Raw genomic sequence first — 19,170 nt, 5'->3', positions numbered from 1 at the left:
GTCTTCAGCTGTTCCCTGATATCTGAAACCTGCTGTTATCCTGCTTGATACCTGTTGACAACCTGGCTTGCCTTGACCCTGCTTCTGGATCCTGTTCTTGCTCTGATTACCGGTTTCTGATCCTGGCTTCCCATTGGACTCTGCTTCTGCCTGCTGCCTTGTACCGTGCTGTCCGCCTGTTACCAGATCCGGCTATCCTTGTGACCTTGCTTCTGCCTGCTGCCTTGTATATCGCTGCCCGCCTGTTACCGGACCCGGCTATCCTTGAGACCCTGCTATTGTCTCCTGTGTACCTCTTCATCATTCTCTGAGTTTCTGCAACCATGGTCCTGCGACCCGCTGAGACCTCTTGCTGCAAGTCTACCAGGAACTTTACATCACCTGAGGTTCCAGTACCACTGTTCTAGCGGAGTGCTTCTTTAATCCCAGCTGATCCTTGGTGCACAACTACCTATCCTGATCTGATGGTTCTCCTGCTCTTCCAAGATCGCATCCTCTGCCAAGTCTCTGAGTCCACATCTGCAGGCACTCGTGTTCCTCCTGGCCCTCGGTTCCCTCTGTTCCACTTCCAGCGGGACCTGGGCTGGAGATACAAGAGAGGCCGACCTCGTCATTTCAGTCTCCACCCAGGTACGTGACAGAAGAGCTGAGGATCCAGAGGGAGGATCTGGGAAGAAGAGCGGAGGATCCAGTGGAAGGATCTGGTTAGAAGAGTCGAGGATCCAGAGGAAGGATCACGGAAGAAGAGCGGAGGATCAAGAGGAAGGCTCTGGGAAGAACAGCCAAGGATCCAGAGGAAGGATCTTGGAAGAAGAGCCGAGAATCCAGGAGAAGGATCTGGGAAGATGAGTGGAGGATCCAGGGGAATGATCTGGGAATAAGAGCGGAGAATCCAGTGGAAGGATGTGGTTAGAAGAGTCGAGGATCCAGAGGAAGGATCTTGGAAGAAGAGCAGAGGATCCAGTGGAAGGATCTGGAAAGAAGAGCTGAGGATCCAGAGGGAGGATCTAGAAAAAAGAGCTGAGGATTCATTCCAGAGGGAGGGTCTGGACAGAAGAGTTGAGGATCCAGAGGAAGGATCTAAAAAGAAGAGCTGAGGATCCAGATGAAGGATCTGGGAATAAGAGCAGAGGATCAAGAGGAAGGATCGGGGAAGAAGAACTGAGGATCCAGAGGAAAGGGAGGAAGTCACATGTTTCAATTCATCGGGAGGTTCGGGGGAACAAATTGAGGATCCAGAGAAAGACATACTCGATGTATAAGTTGGTGGAACTGAGAGGAAGAGCTGAGTTGGCTGAGGAGGTTCTGGGAATAAGAGCCGAGGATCCAGAGGAAGAATCTAGGAAGAAGAGCTGAGGACCCAGAGAAAGGATCTGGGAAGAAGAGCCGAGGATCCAGGAGAAGGATCTGGGAAAAAGAACCAAGGATCCAGAGAAAGGATCTGATAAGAAGAGCCAAATGATCCAGAGGAAGGATCTGGGAAGAAGAGCCGAGGATCCAGAGGAAGGATCTGGGAAGAAGAGCCGAGGATCCAGAGGAAGGACCTGGAAGGAAAAGCTGAGGATCCGGAGGAAGGTTCTGGGAAGATGAGCTGAGGATCCAGAGGGAGAATCTGGAAAGAAGAGCTGAGGATCCAGAGGGAGGATCTGAGAAGAAGAGCCAAGGATCCAGAGGAAGGATCTGGGAAGAAGAGCCGAGGATCCAGTGAAAGGATCTGGTTAGAAGAGTCGAGGATCCAGAGGAAGGATCTTGGAAGAAGAGCAGAGGATCCAGTGGAAGGATCTGGAAAGAAGAGCTGAGGATCCAGAGGGAGGATCTAGAAAAAAGAGCTGAGGATTCATTCCAAAAGGAGGGTCTGGACAGAAGAGTTGAGGATCCAGAGGAAGGATCTAAAAAGAAGAGCTGAGGATTCAGATGAAGGATCTGGGAATAAGAGCAGAGGATCAAGAGGAAGGATCGGGGAAGAAGAACTGAGCATCCAGAGGAAAGGGAGAAAGGCACATGTTTCAATTCATCGGGAGGTTCGGGGGAACAAATTGAGGATCCAGAGAAAGACATACTCGATGTATAAGTTGGTGGAACTGAGAGGAAGAGCTGAGTTGGCTGAGGAGGTTCTGGGAATAAGAAGAGCCAAATGATCCAGAGGAAGGATCTGGGAAGAAGAGCCGAGGATCCAGAGGAAGGATCTGGAAGGAAAAGCTGAGGATCCGGAGGAAGGATCTGGGAAGATGAGCTGAGGATCCAGAGCTAGAATCTGGAAAGAAGAGCTGAGGATCCAGAGGGAGGATCTGAGAAGAAGAGCCAAGGATCCAGAGGAAGGATCTGGGAAGAAGAGCCGAGGATCCAGTGAAAGGATCTGGTTAGAAGAGTCGAGGATCCAGAGGAAGGATCTTGGAAGAAGAGCAGAGGATCCAGTGGAAGGATCTGGAAAGAAGAGCTGAGGATCCAGAGGGAGGATCTAGAAAGAAGACCCGAGGATTCATTCCAGTGGGAGGGTCTGGACAGAAGAGCCGAGGATCCAGAGGAAGGATCTGGGAAGAAGAGCCAAGGATCCAGAGGAAGGATCTAGAAAGAAGAGCTGAGGATCCAGAGGAAGGATCTGGGAATAAGAGCCGAGGATCAAGAGGAAGGATCTGGGAAGAAGAGCCGAGGATCCAGAGGAAAGGGAGGAAGTCACATGTTTCAATTCATCGGGAGGTTCGGGAGAACAAATTGAGGACCCAGAGAAAGACATACTCGATGTATGAGTTGGTGGAACTGAGAGGAAGAGCTGAGTTGGCTGAGGAGATAATGGGAATAAGAGCCGAGGATCCAGAGGAAGGATCTAGGAAGAAGAGCTGAGGACCCAGAGAAAGAATCTGGGAAGAAGAGCCGAGGATCCAGGGGAAGGATCTGGGAAAAAGAGCCAAGGATCCAGAGGAAGGATCTGATAAAAAGAGCCAAATGATCCAGAGAAAGGATCTGGGAAGAAGAGCCGAGGATCCAGAGGAAGGATCTGGAAAGAAGAGCCGAAGATCAAGAGGAAGATCTGGGAAGAAGAGCGGAGGATCCAAGGGAAGCATATGGGAAAAAGAACAGAGAATCCAGTGGAAGGATATGGTTAGAAGCGTCGAGGATCCAGAGGAAGGATCATGGAAGAGGAGCCGAGGATCAAGAGGAAGGATCTGGAAAGAACAGCCGAAGAATCAGAGGAAGGATCTGGGAAGAAGAGCCGAGGATCCAGAGGAAGGATCTTGGAAGAAGAGCAGAGGATCCAGTGGAAGGATCTGGAAAGAAGAGCTGAGGATCCAGAGGGTGGATCCAAAAAGAAGAGCCGAGGATCCATTCCAGAGGGTGGGTGTGGACAGAAGAGCTGATGATCCAGAGGAAGGATCTGGGAAGAAGAGCCAAAGATCCAGAGGAAGGATCTGCAGAGAGATAACTGGCTGAACAGCACATGTTATGACGGAAGTCTGGGACATTGAGAAGTTTGTGTTTCAGTTCTAGGGACTGACCATGCACAGATTATATTCTTGTTTGGTAGGCATTGAATTATTCACTAACAGCAGTCTCCGATAAAGTTCCCCTGTCCTTCCTTGAGTAAGTCGATTCTGATCACAAGACCCTATGTATTGCATGACGTACCCCAACACCTGGTATTGAGTTGACAGCACTCATCCATGTATAAAGGAAAAATAAAAAATAAAAAAACACCCCTAAAAGACATATGGTGGAAATACCGGTAAGGGGTGTACTATCTATTGGAGTAGGGAGGATCCTCCCCCACTTGCGGACTTCCTCGCCTTTTTTATGAGGGATTATATACTGTTTACAGGGAGGGTACAGATAGATTGGTGGGATCCCCTTACCGGTATTTCCACCATATCTGTCTTTTAGGGGTGGTTGTGTACACTTTTTTTCTGTGTTCAGCTTTGTATAGCTTAATAAACTTTTTTGTAGTTTACTCTGTTTGGTGTGCCTTGGCCATTTAGTTTTTTATTTTGTATTTTTCCTTTATCACACCCCCTTTAATATATGTGGTGAGTACTACTATATTTCTATTCTGACGGTATTTCCATTCTTTCATATTTTTCAGCACTCATCCATGACCAATGAGCCTCAAGAACTGGAGGAACTCCACCCATAACAGTTACCCACCAGCCAGCAGATTCATATCCAATTACAGCCCTGAAGGAGTGCACTAAGCCCAAAATGTGTTGGCTTTGTACCTATTACCATTACATAAAACGTGAAGATTGAACTTTGTACTCTGTTTATTGGGTTCCTCATCTACAGATGCTCACCCCATCTGAATGAGGGGCTTCCATGAGTCAGTTGCAAAATTGAACAGCCTCTGAATACCTTGACAACCCACAGTGATACAACCACAACAAGAGGACCTTTATTTTTTTTTCTGTACCACCTCATATATCTACCAACTCAGTACCCACAGGATCATTGCTGGATCTTCCAGGATTTCCAGGATTTCTAGAACCTGCACTACCCCCAGGACTTCTTGATTTTCTAGTGTCCTCTGACCAGATGGAAATGCAGGCCTTTGATGTGGTTGGTGTTGTTTCTTATTGCCAACTCGTTGAAAGCTAAATCACTAAAATACTTACCTGCCAGTTGCCTGTTTCTTGTAAACCCAGAATTGACCTCATTGCTCTCTCGTTTGCCACCTACTAAGACCTTGCCTGGACCTGACTACTCTCTTGTTTGCCACATACTACTTGCCTTGACTCCTGCATGGATCTGACTACTCTGTCATTTGCTACCCACCAAGACCCTGCCTGGACCCGACTACTCTGTCACTTTTGCCTGTCAAGAACCCTGCCTGGACATGACAACTCTCTTGCTTGCCGCTTGCCTTGACCCCTGCATGGGCCTGACTACTGTTTCATTTGCTACCCACCAAGATCGGTAACTGGACCTGACTATTCTCTTGCTTTCCACCCTACAGGACTTCCAGGGCTCTGTCTCCTCTGACCAGAAGGGCATTCAGGACAGAAGTGGTTGATGCTGTGTCTTAACAGCTGCTTGATAGCTAAATCAATAAAATACTTACCTCCCTGGTTTCCTGCAGACCCAGGATTGACAGGATTACTTTCCTGGACCTGACTACTTTCTCACTTACTACCCACCAGGACCCTGGCTTGGACCTGATGAATCTCTTGTGTGACATTTTCTAAGGCCCCTACCTGGACCTGACTACTCTCTCACATGCTACTCACCCAGACTCTGCCTGGACCTGACTATTCTCATGATTTCTGCTGCCACATCCCTGCTCGGACCTGACAACTCTCTCACTTGGTACCCACCAAGACCCCCTGCCTGGACCTAACAACTCTCATGCTTGCCACTTGCCTTGACCCCTGCATGGACCTGACTCCTTTCTCATTTGCTACCCACTAAGACCCTGCTGGACCTGACTACTCTGCCACTCCCACCTGCCTAGACCCCTGCCTGACATGACTTCTCTCTTGCTTTCCTCCTGCAAAGACTCCGCCTAGACCTGACTACTCTTTCACTTGCTACCAATGAAGACCCTGGCCTGGACAGGGCAACTCTCTTGCTTTCCACTTGCCTTGACCACTACATCAACCTAACTACTCTTTTATTTGCTACCCACTAAGACCCTGCTGGACCTGACTACTATGCTACTTTTGCCTGCCAAGACCTCTATCTGGACCTGACTACTCACTCGCCTGACACCCACCAATACTGAAAACAGGACCTAACTACTCTCTCGCCTGACACTCACCAATACTGAAAACTGGACCTAACTACTCTCTTGCCTGACACCCACCAATACTGAAAACTGGACCTGACTACTCTCTCGCCTGACACGACAAATACTGAAAACTGGACCTAACTACTCTCTCGCCTGACACTCACCAATACTGAAAACTGGACCTGACTACTCTCTCGCCTGACACCCACCAATACTGAAAACTGGACCTGACTACTCTCTCGCCTGACACCCACCAATACTGAAAACAGGCCTAACTACTCTCTCGCCTGACACCCACCAATACTGAAAACTGGACCTAACTACTCTCTTGCCTGACACCCACCAATACTGAAAACTGGACCTGACTACTCTCTCGCCTGACACGACAAATACTGAAAACTGGACCTAACTACTCTCTCGCCTGACACTCACCAATACTGAAAACTGGACCTGACTACTCTCTCGCCTGACACCCACCAATACTGAAAACTGGGCCTGACTACTCTCTCGCCTGACACCCACCAATACTGAAAACAGGCCTAACTACTCTCTCGCCTGACACCCACCAATACTGAAAACTGGACCTGACTACTCTCTTGCTTGACACCCACCAAGACCGGTAACTGGACCTGGCTACTCTCTCACTTGACACCTGCCAAGACTGCTACCTGGACCCAAATACTCTTTTGCTTGACACGCATCAACACTCTGTCTGAAACTGACTATTCTCTTGCTTCCCTCAAGACCCATAACTGGACCTCACTATTCTATTTTTGCTTCCGGGCAATTAACCTGGACCTGACTACTTTCTCGCTGGCCACCCATCAGGACTCTACCTGCACCTGGCTACTTTCTCGTTTGTCCACTGTGCTAGACCTCTGCTCGGATCTGACTACTCTCCTACCCTGACATCTTATGAACGGCCTCTTCAAGGTGGCTTTCCCATTCCAGCCTCCTCTTTGTAGGGGGGATCCTGAGGGCCATGACCTGGTGCCAGTTTGCATCAAAGAAAACCCAGCGCCCAGCAAGGTCTTCAGCCCATCATCCCTTGTGGGGTATTATGGTGAAGACCAGCTGTCACTAGACCCCCACGCCTCAGGTGAGCCCGCCAAAATTCGGAAATTCAACAATTCAACAATTCAAAAAGTCTGAAATTCAGAAATTCAGAAATTCAAAAATTCGGAAATTCAAAAATTCTAAAATTCAGAAATTCAACAATTCAAAAACTCTAACATTCTAAAATTTGGAAATTCAAAAATTCGGAAATTCACAATTCGGAAATTTGAAAATGTGAAAATCTGAAAACCTGAAAATTCGAAAATACAAAATGATAACTAATAATAACTTAACTATTACTAAGTATTAAATTATAGGTATTGGAATTGGCTTATAAATTTGGCTGTTAGGCCCCTTTCACACTGGAGTGGTTTTCAGGCGGCATTGCGCTAAAAATACCGCCTGAAAACCGCCCCTAAACAGCCTCCGCTGTTTGTTCAGTGTGAAAGCCCGAGGGCTTTCACACTGAAGCGGTGCGCTGGCAGGACAGTAAAAAAAGTCCTGCGAGCCGCTTCTTTGGAGCGGGGAAGGAGCGGTGTATTCACCGCTCCTAAACCGCTCCTGCCCATTGAAATCAATGGGACAGCGCGGCTATACCGCTGTAATACCGCGGCTATAGCCGCGCTGTACGAGCGGATTTAACCCTTTTTCGGCCGCCAGCGGGGGTTAAAACCGAACCGCTAGCGGCCGAATACCGCTGCAAGAACGACGGTACAGCAGCGCTAAAAATAGCGCTGTTGTACCGCCGACGCCCCCACCGCCCCAGTGTGAAAGGGGCCTTAGTGAACGTGACGAATAAGAATTTATCCGAAGTTACGAATTATCCGAAATAACGAATGCCGCATCTAAACGAATGGAACATAACAAATTAATAATAATAAATAACAATAATAATAATGAAACTTTTTTTTATTAATAATATTATTATTTATTAATAATTCGTTCCGTTCCATTTGTTTAGATGCGGCATTCGTTATTTCAGATAACTCATAACTTCGGATAAATTCGTATTCTTTACGTTCACTAACAGCCAAATTTGAAAGGAGATTCCAACACCTATAATTTAATAGTAAAGTAATAGTTAAGTTATTATTAGTTATTATTTGAGATTTTCAAATTTTTGGGTTTTCGGATTTTCGAATTTCCAAATTTTTGAATTTTCCAAATATTAGAATTTTCGAATTTACGAATTTTCAAATTTCCAAATTTCCAAATTTTCAAACTTACGAATTTTTGAATTTTCGATTTTACGAATTTTCAAATTTACAAATTGTGATCATAACGAATGACCCAAAAAACGGAAAAAAAAAATATGAATGAAGTGAAAATGAAAACAAACAAATTTTGCACATGTCTAGTGGCGTGCACGTGCGCCCCAGACCCGGAAGTGTCTGATTACGTACTAGATACATGATTTGGCGCAGAATATGTACAGTGGGTGGTCTGCAAGCGGTTAAGTTAATCATTTTATTTCGTCATATTCGTTATGTTCGAATAATTCATTTTTGTATATTTGGATTCGTTTTGTATGTTAGTTATTTTCAAATCGATTCGAAATTCGAATTTCAAAAGATGACTATATTCGTTCTATTCTATTTATTTAAAATGTTTTCTATTCTATTTTGTTTTATTTTATTCTATTCTTGTATTTTCTATTCTATTCTATTAAGCAGCCTAAGTAGGAATCATCATCTTATCTCACTTTCACTTACTGTATTTATTGCAACATGTTTCCTTTTCAAACTTAAATTCGGATAATTTGTTTCATTATAATTTATTTTGGATTCATTGAAATTCGTTACTATCGTGGTATGGAAATTCCGATACATTCGATCTCTGAAGAACAAAAATTTCGTCCTGGGGGGCCGGGTGGATTGTTTGGCGCACCTCTTTCCAGCCAGTGTCATTAGTACAGTGACAGTGCGCCGCAATATCGCAGTCCCACTATAAGTCGCTGATCGCCGCCATTACTAGTATAAAAATAAATAAATAAATAAATAAAAAGTCCCATATATATCCCATCGTTTGTAGACGCCATAACTTTTGCGCAAACCAATCAATGTATGCTTATTGGGGGTTTTTTTCCCACCAAAAACTTGTAGCAGAATACATATTAGAATACATTGATGAAGAAATTTGAATTTGACATTTTTTTTATTGGATGTTTTATAGCAGAAAGTAAAAATATATCTATTTTTTTTTTTTTATTTCAAAATTGTTGCTTATTTTTTGCTTATAGCGCAAAAAATAAAAACCGCAGAGGTGATCAAATACCACCAAAAGAAATCTCTATTTGTGGGGAAAAAAAGGACAAAAATGTTATTTGGGCGCAGCGTCGCACGACCGTGCAATTGTCAGTTTAAGTAACGCAAAAAATGGCCTGGTCATGAAGGGGGGTAAATCTTCCGGAGGGCAAGTGGATTATTTATTTTAGATTCGTTAAAATTTGTTACTATTGTGATTCAGAAATTCGGATACACCCAATCTCCAAAAAATGGAAATTTGTATTTGTAACAAAACTAATTGCGCATGTCTGCGGGTAACCAGAGATAACCTACTAACGCAGCTCTCGTTTCCTATGACTTTCCAGAATGTGAGTGAATGAGGGTCTCGTTGTCTTCTGCTGGTCTCCTCTTATGTCTCCTCTCTGGTCTCCTCTCTGGTCTCCTCATTGGTCTCCTCTCTGGTCTCCTCTTTGGTCTCCTCTCTGGTTTCCTCTCTGTTCTCCTCTCTGGTCTCCTCATTGGTCTCCTCTCTGGGCTCCTCTTTGGTCTCCTCATTGGTCTCCTCTTTGGTCTCCTCTTTGGTCTCCTCTCTGGTCTCCTCATTGGTCTATTAGTCTCCTCTCTGGTCTCCTTTCTGGTCTCCTCATTGGTCTCCTCTCTGGTCTCCTCTCTGGTCTCCTCATTGGTCTCCTCTCTGGTCTCCTCATTGGTCTCCTCATTGGTCTCCTCTTTGGTCTCCTCTTTGGTCTCCTCTCTGGTCTCCTCATTGGTCTATTGGTCTCCTCTCTGGTCTCCTCTTTGGTCTCCTCATTGGTCTCCTCATTGGTCTCCTCTCTGGTCTCCTCATTGGTCTCCTCATTGGTCTCCTCTCTGGTCTCCTCTCTGGTCTCCTCATTAGTCTCCTCTCTGGTCTCCTCTTTGGTCTCCTCATTGGTCTCCTCTCTGGTCTCCTCTTTGGTCTCCTCTCTGGTCTCCTCATTGGTCTCCTCTCTGGTCTCCTCTTTGGTCTCTTCTCTGGTTTGCTCATTGGTCTCCTCTCTGGTCTCCTCTCTGGTCCCCTCATTGCTCTCCTCTCTGGTCCCCTCATTGGTCTCCTCTCTGGTCTCCTCATTGGTCTCCTCTCTGGTATCCTCTCTGATCTCCTCATTGGTCTCCCCCCTGGTCTCCTCTTTGGTCTTCTCATTGGTCTCCTCTCTGATCTCCTCATTGGTCTCCTCTCTGGTCTCCTCATTGGTCTCCTCTCTGGTCTCCTCTCTGGTCTCCTCATTGGTCTCCTCTCTGGTCTCCTCTTTGGTCTCCTCATTGATCTCCTCTCTGGTCTCCTCTCTGGCCTTCTCATTGGTCTCCTCTCTGGTCTCCTCTCTGGTCTCCTCATTGGTCTCCTCTCTGGTCTCCTCTCTGGTCTCCTCATTGGTCTCCTCTCTGGTCTCCTCATTGGTCTCCTCTCTGGTCTCCTCTCTGGTCTCCTCATTGGTCTCCTCTCTGGTCTCCTCTCTGGTCTCCTCTTTGGTCTCCTCTCTGGTCTCCTCTCTGTTCTCCTCTCTGGTCTCCTCATTGGTCCCCTCATTGGTCTCCTCTCTGGTCTCCTCATTGGTCTCCTCTCTGGTATCCTCTCTGATCTCCTCATTGGTCTCCCCTCTGGTCTCCTCTTTGGTCTTCTCATTGGTCTCCTCTCTGATCTCCTCATTGGTCTCCTCTCTGGTCTCCTCATTGGTCTCCTCTCTGGTCTCCTCTCTGGTCTCCTCATTGGTCTCCTCTCTGGTCTCCTCTTTGGTCTCCTCATTGATCTCCTCTCTGGTCTCCTCTCTGGTCTTCTCATTGGTCTCCTCTCTGGTCTCCTCTCTGGTCTCCTCATTGGTCTCCTCTCTGGTCTCCTCTCTGGTCTCCTCATTGGTCTCCTCTCTGGTCTCCTCATTGGTCTCCTCTCTGGTCTCCTCTTTGGTCTCCTCTCTGGTCTCCTCATTGGTCTCCTCTCTGGTCTCCTCTCTGGTCTCCTCTTTGGTCTCCTCTCTGGTCTCCTCTCTGTTCTCCTCTCTGGTCTCCTCATTGGTCTCCTCTTTGGTCTCCTCATTGGTCTCCTCTCTGGTATCCTCTCTGATCTCCTCATTGGTCTCCTCTTTGGTCTCCTCATTGGTCTCCTCTCTGGTATCCTCTCTGATCTCCTCATTGGTCTCCTCTTTGGTCTCCTCATTGGTCTCCTCTCTGGTATCCTCTCTGATCTCCTCATTGGTCTCTCTGGTATCCTCTCTGATCTCCTCATTGGTCTCCTCTTTGGTCTCCTCATTGGTCTCCTCTCTGGTTGCCTATTTCCCGGTGAAATGATTCTGCTCGGGGGGGAGATTGGTCTCATCCTCCTCCTTTCTTCTTTCTGGAATATTCTGGATAATCCTGTCACGCCGCCTCTGCCTGGCTCAGGTGGAAGCACGCCAGCTGAATTGTAATGGATTCCTTTGCGCTCGCGGCGTGCCGGAGTGAAAGGTCATCTCTGGCCCACAATAAGGTCGCAGGAGAACGCAGACGGAAGATAAACGTAAAGGCTGAATTCCTGGGCGGCCGCGGCTCGCTAAATGCCGCCAATATTTAATGTGCTTTAAAAAGGCGAAAAGTCAGCATCTACATCCCCTCCCCCCCTTCCCCCGGATTGAGATTCGGGACGCTCCCCTGACACCTTCCTGAGAAACATCAAATTCCTTCTAAAGGGCTCATTAGAAAATGTTATATGCAAAACGCGTCAGCGATGGAACCTTCCGAACTTCATATCAAAAGGAGGACGACGTATGACCCCGTGAACAGCCGTAACCCACAGCAACCAGGCCCCGCCCCCCAATCATCAGATAAACAAAGAGGGATGACCCAATAGAGAGTCTTCCCTTCCCCAAAATTTTAGCAAATACCTGGAGATTTTGGCAAAATGCATTGGAGTCAACTGTCATCTTCTCACAATGTGCATTAGAAGCTGCAGCAAGTCAGATAGAACCCCGCCCTCATTTCCTGGCTGGAGGATGACCAGCATCATCTAGCCCTTTACTACCCAGCCTGTCCTTGGCCCCATCCCTTTCATTTATTGGATTTCAGTTCTTTCAATTAGGGAGGTTCAGCGTCACCTGTGGGCGTCACCTATGTAAATACAGCCTGCCTAGGAACGCCCACTCCTCCAGACTGACACCCGCCCATCACAGCATTTTGCATAAGTCCGCCCACCACTTGCATCAGCACTGAGGGCACTTGAGAGTGATGCTGAGGCCGGGGGGTGTGATGATTTCAGGAAGCCCCTCCCACCAGCCATGATCTGCCTGCATTGCATAGAGAAGCACAGAGACCCAGTGATGTTATCATTGGGTTTAAAATAAGTGATTCCCAAGTGATCAGACTGTACATTGTAACTTTGTAGAAGGAGGAGTCATTTCCTCAGTCTCCCCTCCCCCAGTGATCAGACTGTACATTGTAACTTTGTAGAAGGGGGAGGGGTCATTTCCTCAGTATCCTCCCCCCGTGATCAAACTGTACATTGTCACTTTGTAGAAGGGGGAGGAGTCATTTCTTCAGTCTCCCCTCCCCCCGTGATCAGACTGTACATTGTCACTTTGTAGAAGGAGGAGGAGTCATTTCCTCAGTCTCCTCCCCCAGTGATCAGACTGTACATTTTAATATTTGCATAAGTCCGCCCACCACTTGCATCAGCACTGAGGGCACTTGAGAGTGGTACTGAGGCCGGGGGTGATGATTTCAGGAAGCCCCTCCCACCAGCCATGATCTGCCTGCATTGCATAGAAAAGCACAGAGACCCAGTGATGTTATCATTGGGTTTAAAATAAGTGATCAGACTGTACATTGTAACTTTGTAGAAGGAGGAGGAGTCATTTCCTCAGTCTCTCCTCCCCCAGTGTTCAGACTGTACATTGTAACTTTGTAGAAGGAGGAGGAGTCATTTCCTCAGTCTCTCCTCCCCCAGTGATCAGACTGTACATTGTAACTTTGTAGAAGGGGGAGGAGTCATTTCCTCAATCTCCTCCCCCAGTGATCAGACTGTACATTGTAACTTTGTAGAAGGAGGAGGAGTCATTTCCTCAATCTCCTCCCCCAGTGATCAGACTGTACATTGTAACTTTGTAGAAGGGGAGGAGTCATTTCCTCAATCTCCTCCCCCAGTGATCAGACTGTACATTGTAACTTTGTAGAAGGAGGAGGAGAACGAGGTGAGTCAGTTTCTTTAACTATAGAATGGTGGAAATACCAGAAGGGCAATGGATCGGGATTCAGCTTTAACAGCATCTTTAGAATCCGCCCCCCACCCCACCCTACTCACTCACCTCAGCCCATGGGGGGGCTTCATTTTAGGGTCACCCATGCTCCTCCCCTTTTCAACAATGCCCCCCATAGATCCTCCTTGAGGCCAGGCCAGGGTCCCTCATAGATCCTCCTTTAGAGCAGGCCAGAGGAGGGTCCCCCAAAGATCCCCCTTGAGGCCAGGCCAGCCAAGTCAGCGGCGGCCGCGGCGGACCCTGCATGGACCGCTCACAGACAGCAGTGTTCGCGTGCGGAGTTGAGGACACCGTGCCGATCCCTGATTCCAGGGGGGGGGGGGCACTTGCTCCCCCTTGCAGACGCCCAGGCCTCACCCTCATCATCATTGTAAGCACCCCTGTCAGTGGTAAATGGTTTGTCTCAACCCTGTAAAACTTATACATCTGCAGGACAGCTTGTTCTTTTGAAAAAAAACAACAGACTTGCTGGCTGGATCTCCAGATGATAATAGAAGAAAGAAAGCCTAAAAAAAAAAGAAAAGGAATGCAGCCGCCCACATCTAAGAATTGGTGAGCTGCAAAATAATAAATGCTTTGGGGTTAAATCCCGCTTTATTTTCACTCATCCCTATCACTCTTCAAATAGACTGGAATAGAAAACCTTTTATTCTGCTGATTTTCCACTGCTGATTACTTGGCAACAGCAGCAAAAAAAATTAAATCAAATAGTGAAAAGTAGAAATGATTTCTGCCTCGTTTCCATCTGCTGTAAATATTACGCAGTGTGAGTTGGCGGAGGAGCCGTCAGATCCGCGTCGTCTGATGAATATTCATGTCTGGCAGAGGATTGGAGTGACGGGAGGCGGCGTGCAGCTGCTGCGCTCGGAGGGGTCAGCGGATGGGATGGGGGGTCATCGCCTCCGATTGGCTTTAAAGGGAGAAGAGAACGTCATAATGGAAGGAGGGGGGGGCAGGATGAAGGGCTTTGTTCCCTTGGATGCCGGGGGGGGGATCTGAGGGGGCCAAACCATCCGGCTCCGGGGTCAGGGGGCCACACCACCGACGTGTACGAGGCTTCCTGAGATTGGATTGTTGTTTTGCAGCCCACCGGGGGGAATAATAGGAAATATAATTGCGGCTTAGAGAGAAGGAATTGCAGAGGACCTCAAAGTAATGGGGTTAACCGCGGAGCGCCGAGCCGCGTGATGACCGACAAAAACGCCATACAAACACGACACTCGTCACAACGTCTGCGTATTCCCAGGCAGGGAATTCCACATACATAGTTATCTACCTGACTTGTATTTATATAGCACCAACATATACCACAGCGCTGTACAGAGAACACTGGGCCAGTCACATCAGTCTCTGTACAGAGGAGCTTACACTCTAATGTCCCCTCCCCCCACAGTCACATCAGTCTCTGTACAGAGGAGCTTACACTCTAATGTCCCCTCCCCCCACAGTCACATCAGTCTCTGTACAGAGGAGCTTACACTCTAATGTCCCCTCCCCCCACAGTCACATCAGTCTCTATACAGAGGAGCTTACACTCTAATGTCCCCTCCCCCACAGTCACATCAGTCTCTGTACAGAGGAGCTTACACTCTAATGTCCCCTCCCCCACAGTCACATCAGTCTCTGTACAGAGGAGCTTACACTCTAATGTCCCCTCCCCCACAGTCACATCAGTCTCTATACAGAGGAGCTTACACTCTAATGTTCCCTCCCCCACAGTCACATCAGTCTCTATACAGAGGAGCTTACACTCTAATGTCCCCTCCCCCCCACAGTCACATCAGTCTCTGTACCAGAGGAGCTTACACTCTAATGTCCCCTCCTCCCACAGTCACATCAGTCTCTGTACAGAGGAGCTTACACTCTAATGTCCCCTCCCCCCACAGTCACATCAGTCTCTGTACAGAGGAGCTTACACTCTAATGTCCCCTCCCCCCACAGTCACATCAGTCTCTGTACAGAGGAGCTTACACTCTAATGTCCCCTCCCCCACAGTCACATCAGTCTTTATACAGAGGAGCTTACACTCTAATGTCCCCTCCCCCACAGTCACATCAGTCTCTATACAGAGGAGCTTACACTCTAATGTCCCCTCCCCCCACAGTCACATCAGTCTCTGTACAGAGGAGCTTACACTCTAATGTCCCCTCCCCCCACAGTCACATCAGTCTCTGTACAGAGGAGCTTACACTCTAATGTCCCCTCCCCCCCACAGTCACATCAGTCTCTGTACAGAGGAGCTTACACTCTAATGTCCCCTCCCCCTCACAGTCACATCAGTCTCTGTACAGAGGAGCTTACACTCTAATGTCCCCTCCCCCCACAGTCACACACTATTATATATACAGTATGTGACAAAAGTAAGTACACCCCTCAGTGACATTTCTGTAAATCTTTTCTTCTATCTTTTCATGTGACAACACTGAAGAAATGACACTTGTCTACAATGTAAAGTAGTGAGTGTACAGCTTGTATAACAGTGTAAATTTACTGTCCCCTCAAAATAACTCAACACACAGCCATTAATGTCTAAACCGCTGGCAACAAAAGTCAGTACACCCCTAAGTGAAAATCTCCAAATTGGGCCCAAAGTGTCAATATTTTGTGTGGCCACCATTATTTTCCAGCACTGCCTTAACCCTCTTGGGCATGGAGGTCACCAGAGCTTCACAGGTTGTCACTGGAGTCCTCTTCCCCTCCTCCATGATGACATCACAGAGCTGGTGGATGTTAGAGACCTTGCGCTCCTCCACCTTCCGTTTGAGGATGTCCCACAGATGATCAATAGGGTTTAGGTCTGGAGACATGCTTGGCCAGTCCATCACCTTTACCCTCAGCTTCTTTAGCAAGGCAGTGGTGGTCTTGGAGGTGTGTTTGGGGTGGTTATCATGTTGGAATACTGCCCTGCGGTCCAGTCTCTGAAGGGAGGGGATCATGCTCTGCTTCAGTATATCACAGTACATGTTGGCATTCATGGTTCCCTCAATGATCTGTAGCTCCCCAGTGCCGGCAGCACTCATGCAGCCCCAGACCATGACACTCCCACCACCATGCTTGACTGTAGACAAGACACACTTGTCTTTGTCCTCCTCACCTGGTTGCCCCCACACACGCTTGTCACCATCTGAACCAAATACGTTTATCTTGGTCTCATCAGACCACAGGACATGGTTCCAGTAATCCATGTCCTTAGCCTGCTTGTCTTCAGCAAACTGTTTGTGGACTTTCTTGTCCATCATCTTTAGAAGAGGCTTCCTTCTGGGACGACAGCCATGCAGACCAATTTGATGCAGTGTGTGGCGTATGGTCTGAGCACTGACAGGCTGACCCCCCACCCCTACAACCTCTGCAGCAATGCTGGCAGCACTCATACGTCTATTTCCCAAAGACAACCTCTGGATATAACGCTGAGCACGTGACCTCAACTTCTTTGGTGGACCATGGCGAGGCCTGTTCTGAGTGGAACCTGTCCTGTTATACCGCTGTATGGTCTTGGCCACCATGCTGCAGCTCAGTTTCAGGGTCTTGGCAATCTTCTTATAGCCTAGGCCATCTTTATGTAGAACAATTCTTTTTTTCAGATCCTCAGAGAGTTCTTTGCCATGAGGTGCCATGTTGTACTTCCAGTGACCAGTATGAGAGAGTGAGAGCGATAACACCAAATTTAACACACCCGCTCCCCATTCACACCTGAGACCTTGTAATACTAACAAGTCACATGACACCGGGGAGGGAAAATGGCTAATTGGGCCCAATTTGGAGATTTTCACTTAGGGGTGTACTGACTTTTGTGAGTTACTGTATATATAGCTCTGACATATATAATGTATCAGTGATGATGTATTCCTATGACTGTTAAGGTGACAGTTTCAGAGACAGAGATGCTGGTTGTTAGGGAGGCGGCACCTGCTGGTGTCCCGGCAACCAGTCACTCATCCTGGCTGTCAGCTGGGGGTTCCCGACTGACAGCAGAACGCAAACAAAAAAGAACAGACAATAAAGATTTAAAAAAAAAAAATTTGTAAGCCCCCACCCCCAAAAATTCAACATGTACACAGCATGGAGTGGGGTGGGGGGGGGGTACTTTGATAAGGTGGAAGCTCCCCTGGCAAAGCACCAAGGGCCCCTTCCCCACAGCCCTGGCCTAGTGGTTGTGGGGGGTCTATGGGTGGGGGGTGGGGGGCTTATTTGAATCTGGAAGCCACATTTAACAATAAAGCAGCCCCCCCTGATTCCACCCCTCCCCCCATGTGAGTTAGTAAGGGGTGCATAGTACCCCTATGAATTGACAAAAAGTCAAGAAACAAATAGAAACACAAACCCAATTTTTGACATATTCTGTATCACATCTCCCAACTTTGGGATGGGAATGAGGGCCACCTATTAGCAAAAGAATGTAGGCAGAGGACACACCCCCTGCCACGCCCCAAATGAGAATTTTACAAAAAAAATGATTAGTTAAACCCACAAGTGCTTTTTTTTTATCCCCTCTATTCCTTTATAACGGCTTTGGAAATTTACAAATGTAGCAATTTAGAAATGGGATGAAAGGTTTAGCATCAGGAAACACTTTTTGAAAGATAAAACTCTATAGATCAGACCAAAATGTGGGACAAATGAGGAGGAAAGAGGGACAGAGGGACATTGTTACAAATCCAGGACAGTCCCTCCAAATCCGGGACAGTCCCTCCAAATCCGGTACAGTCCCTCCAAATCCGGGACAGTCCCTCCAAATCCAGGACAGTTGGGAGAACTGCCTTTTATTAACCACTTCTCGACTGCGCTATAGCCAAAAGACAACGCGGTCATCCAGTTCTGGGAGGGCATCCATGGATGCCCCTCCAGCGCCCATCAGTGCTGCCTCATCAGTGCACATCAGTGCCTCCTCATCAGTGCCCATCAGTGCTGCCTCATCAGTGCCCATCAGTACAGCCTCACATCAGTGCCTCGTCATCAGTACCCATCAGTGCCCATCAGTGCTGCCTCATCAGTGCTGCCTCATCAGTGCACATCAGTGCAGCCTCACATCAGTGCCTCCTCATCAGTACCCATTAGTGCCCATCAGTGCTGCCTCATCAGTGCCCATCAGTGCCCATCAGTGCTGCCTCATCAGTGCCCATCAGTGCAGCCTCACATTAGTGCCTCCTCATCAGTGCCCATCAGTGCAGCCTCATCAGTACCCATCAGTGCCCATCAGTGCAGCCTTATCAGTGCCCATCAGTGCAGCCTCATCAGTGCACATCAGTGCAGCCTCACACCAGTGCCTCCTCATCAGTACTCATCAGTGCTGTCTCATCAGTTTGCATCAGTGCTGCCTCATCAGTGTGCATCAGTGCAGCCTCATCAGTACCCATCAGTGCTTCCTCATCAGTACCCATCAGTGCTTCCTCATCAGTGCCCATCAGTGCAGCCTCATCAGTGCACACCAGTGCCTCCTCATCAGTAACCATCAGTTCCCAGTGCAGCCTTACATCAGTGCCTCATCAGTGACCATCAGTGCTGGCTCATCAGAGCCCATCAGCGCACATCAGTGCAGCCTCATCAGTGTCCATCAGTGCAGCCTCATTAGTGCAGTCTCATCAGTGCACATCAGTGCAGCCTCATCAGTGCCCATCACTGCAGCCTCACATCAGTTCCTCCTCATCAGTACACATCAGTGCAGCTTCATAAGTGCCCATCAGTGCTGCCTCATAAGTGCCCATCAGTGCTGCCTCATCAGTGCCCATCAGTGCCTCCTCATCAGTGCCCATCAGTGAAAGAGAAAAATTACTTATTTGCTAAATTTTATACCAGAAACTACGAAAAACATTATTTTTTTCAAAATTTTCTTCTTTTTGTTTAGCAAAACATAAAAAAACTGTGTGGTGATCAAATACCACTAAAAGAAATCTCTGTCTCAACAAAAATGATAACA

The sequence above is a fragment of the Aquarana catesbeiana genome, linkage group LG09 (assembly GCF_042186555.1).
Source record: "Aquarana catesbeiana isolate 2022-GZ linkage group LG09, ASM4218655v1, whole genome shotgun sequence".
NCBI lineage: Eukaryota > Metazoa > Chordata > Amphibia > Anura > Ranidae > Aquarana > Aquarana catesbeiana.
Note: the sequence above shows the minus strand (reverse complement) of the source record.